Consider the following 4,329-nt stretch of genomic DNA (forward strand, 5'->3'; position numbering starts at 1 on the left):
CTTACTATCATGAGATCTAACAATTTATTTTGCAAGCAAATGATAAGAATCAGTAATGAATATCTGAAATTCTTACCGTAAAGAACTCTCTGATAATAAAAGGGTTCCCATTCCATGTTTTTTTTCATCAGAGAGCTATACTGTAGCCTACAGTACACAGTGGTGACAAAATGAGTTGTTTTTTTCTCACTATATACTCATTATTTTATTGAAATCCAACTTTTTTCAAAAACTTTTCTTGATATCATTTCTGGACTAATATTGAAATTTTTATTGACTTGCAGAATTCCTTACACTTTCTTGTCATAATATTGAAATAATTTTCAGACCATCCATCCTAAGAAATGACATTTAAAACACAAGTATAAAATTTCAGAACTCGTCACTACTATATATCCATAGTAAGCTGAGAGCCGAAATGCTTCATGTTAAATCAATATAAACTCATTTCTGAACTGGATAATTGAAAAATTAAATGTAAGAAATTCTGCATCCATTTGTAAATTTCCTCAAAATTGAACCAAAAGTGACACCAGATTAAAATTTGGAAAAAAGATGGATATTGATTAAATATATATTGGAAAAAATAAAACCAAACACTCACATTTTGTCACCACTCCAAAATACATAACACGTAGCTGAACTCCTTGTTGGTTTACCCCCCCCCCCCCTTCTCCACAGAAAAAAAAGTCTAGAGAACAACAATGCTGAAATGCGGTTACCAATTTAATTAAAGATACACAGTGTCCTACTCAGGATTAAAAAAGATATATATACATGTATATATAAATTCACGGTGAAACACGGTGTGATGAGAAATAAGATATCACAACAATGTTGGTGTGGGTGGCACACAATTAAGAAAGATATAAAATAACATTGAATGTAGCTTAATCAAATTCTGTTCCGATCGCTATCCGCATACTTAGACCTTACCAACACTGATCGTTTAAACTTTGTATGCACCCAATTTGATTTAAAATTCACTTGTTTTTTACAGACAAGTTTTTTTTCGTTTGACTCGATGTTTACTGCAGAGCGAGGGCCCGGATGTTCAATCTATCCCCGATTGACCTTTGACACGACATGACGTCGGAGCGTGCAATAGGGTCTATAAGTCTCGTTTGGTTTCACTTTCGGTTTTCCTACTTCCGGGTACAGCAACGTGTGGAATATATATATACAGTCGTAACAGAGAGTCCGCGCTAATATGTAATTAGGTGTATTGTTAAACGATCGGCTGCATACACGAGACTGGGAAAACACTGCCATGTAGTTTATTTAGGTTCCTAGTCAATGCTACAGTAAGGAAGCGGTGGATACAAAGATGTAGGTACGTAATATTAACATAATTCACCGAATATTCATATCAAATTAACACACATGTGTATAAACTAACAGAATATACTGGACGTGTTGTATAGATATTTCAGAGGGGGAGCAGGCCTACAAAAATTTTGACAGACAAACTGATGAAAATAAAATAATGAGAGAAAAAAAATTACATGTACTACAATTTCATAAATGGGGGGGGGGGGTTAAGTTTTTCTTCGTTATTGATTTCAACATTTATTAACATATTTTACTACATAAATCCCTTCTGCCTGAAAAGGGGAAGGGGCACTAATTACTAATTTATTGTATCAATATAGAAAAAATAACCTTGCTAGGAAAAGGGGAAAGGGTTGACAGGACACCCTTGATACTACTTGCCTTTATATAGGCTACTGCAAGATTAAATTTTGTATTGTGTTTCAAGAGAACTGACATATATCTTTATTGTATAATTATGTAAAAGTGACACATGGCCTTAATAAGAATTATTGTAACACTCATATTCTGTGCTTATTTCAGAAACTACAAGTTTGTTGTGTAGTGGGCCACTTTAAATCAATAAAAACAGCAACTTATGGTATATTACTTTTTTTTCATAGACACAAATTTATAAAAAGCATCTGCTTCAAACGTACATGTAGGAACCGAAGTTGATATTGCTACCAATATATCTGTACCATACAACAACGAAGTGCATCTACATGATCACGAGTATACAGCATTAAACCCTCAACATTTAAAAAAGGTACAGTGTAAGATACAAGTATTGTCAATACCAGATACTAGTACATCAAACCAGGAAGTTACAACTGTTGTTAAGTTTAGTGTCAGGTGTTTTTTCTGTATTTTCTTCGTTCTCATTTCAGTGTTATCTAAATTTATATGAACACCAAATACTATAATGGTATTGCTTTTGTTCTTACAGATTCCCTTGAAGACTAGGATGTTGTGAACTTGCAGTGAGAAATATACCTGCTTAATTAAAGGAAACCATCCATGAAAATTGGGAACATCATAACTGAAAGACCCGGGAAAGGTATGTTTTAGCAGATCTTTAAAGAAAAATGAACAATGCACTTTCTATACACTGACTAGTTATCAATTTCACAGGTCAGCGCAGATTTCACAATATTCAATTACCTAGTAATTTTTGGGGGGTATAAATGTTGCTGTATACACCGTTTTCTGTGGATATTTTTCATATGTTCGTGACATTTTGTTTGAAGGGATCATGAACACTGTTGGGAGTGTCCATTCAACTGAAATATCAAAGTCAGAAGAATTGAAGATTGCAATGGATGCAACAGAAGTGACCTAATATGACCAAATTGATATGAAAAGCCAGTCTTTTGCTTACAGTAATTACAAGAGTCGCCACAAAGAAAAGACTTAAATGTGTATTACACCTAATGCAGCTCATTTCCAATCTGTATGCTGGATACAAATCTGATATTGTGAACCATTGTGGCATTTTAGAGAAGTTGCAAGTTGGTGATATATTCCTGGCAGACAAAGGATTTTGTATATTTGACAAACTTCCAAATGACAATACACTTAATATCCCATTCTTTCTTACAAATAAATCCCATTTCTCAAAAGAGGATGCACAACTTTCCTATAAAATTTCCAGATGCAGAAACCATGTTGGATGGGAAAATGAGAGAAAAAAGTTTTGTTTTTTTTTAAATTCCTTAGCCATATTCTATCATAGTATAGATATTGATCTGACAAAATATTTCAGCTTTGTGCGGCCCATGTGATTTTGAAGGTTCCCCTTTTGAAGGAGATTGCAGATAAATCTTACAAACTTATTAGATTAATTGCATGTATATATATACCTTAAATCTTCACATACATGCCACATTGAATTTTTAAAGTTAAAAGTAATGAATACCATACATGTAATATAACTTTTCTCATTGTTTATATAAATATAAAGCCTTTTATATTAATATGAATAGAAAGCCTTTTGGAACGTCTTCATCAGAATGAAATATTCTCGAGAGGGACGTTAAACAATACACAATCAACCATAAAGCCTGTTGTTCTCATTCTGAAGCTTTTCAAATCTGCATTATTAAGAAAGAAGTAAAATCCATTGTTTTTAATAAATGCATGTAATTTAATGATTTTTGTAAAGCTGGATAATGTGTCTATACATATTTTGGTTCATCTAAAATAAGAAAAACTCTGTCTATAATGTTTATTCATTAAACATACATGTAATTACATAACTTTGATATCATAATAAAGTATGTACATGTGGTTATGTGTGTGTGTTTTAAACTGCAAATATAACCCATTATTATAATTAAACTCTATCACGCTTAAAAAGTTTGTTGACCATAATACATCTTTGTCAATGTGAATTATTTGAGTATCACTAGGAATCCACGTTAGCAAATCACAGCATTGGGTGTCTTTCAGGTGTTGTCCTTGAATCTGATGCCAATATTCATATTTTGTTTTGAAGTGCAGCGAACCACCCCTTGCATCACATTCTAAAATGACAAATGTCATTACATGTATTGATAAAATATCCATGATTTACAAGGGCTCTGATTAGTGGTGAAAGTATTATACTACAATATGCATACTTATTTTGACATAGATGTACTTCAGTATTCAAAACTTGATGCAAGTAAAGTTTATGAAGAACATTAGCAGTTCAATATCACAATGAAGCCTAAGTAGTATTTGTATTTCATTCATAAAATGTTACTTTAAAGTTATAATAAAGTTGGATACATCCGTAATAGTATATATGAATACATATATGTACAGCTAATGCACATGTATTAGGTACACATACACATAATTGTTCAATCTATAATGCTGACTTACTGAGAGGGAAATACCAACAATTGCACAGGCCTCTTTAATTGTCATGGTTCGAGCTGAAAATGGGCACTTAGCCTCAATTAAGAATTTCAGGGGTTGCTGAAAATGGTCTGTTGCCCTGCGGAATGGGGATGCATGCAGTTAATTCCTCCA

At 32.7% G+C, this 4,329-nt stretch overlaps 1 long non-coding RNA gene across 2 annotated transcripts; it reads left to right on the forward strand.

The window, feature by feature from the left end:
* Positions 1-1,053: 1,053 nt before the first annotated feature.
* LOC125666179 (uncharacterized) lies at positions 1,054-3,598 on the forward strand. Of its 2 annotated transcripts, XR_008799059.1 has the most exons (4): positions 1,054-1,333; positions 1,935-2,080; positions 2,261-2,371; positions 2,562-3,598. It is a non-coding gene; the product is annotated as an uncharacterized LOC125666179 (long non-coding RNA). The 2 variants fall into 2 exon arrangements; XR_007366557.2 differs by lacking the exon at positions 1,935-2,080 and having other exon boundaries at positions 1,068-1,333.
* Positions 3,599-4,329: the final 731 nt, after the last annotated feature.

The sequence above is a fragment of the Ostrea edulis genome, chromosome 10 (genome assembly GCF_947568905.1).
Source record: "Ostrea edulis chromosome 10, xbOstEdul1.1, whole genome shotgun sequence".
Lineage (NCBI taxonomy): Eukaryota > Metazoa > Mollusca > Bivalvia > Ostreida > Ostreidae > Ostrea > Ostrea edulis.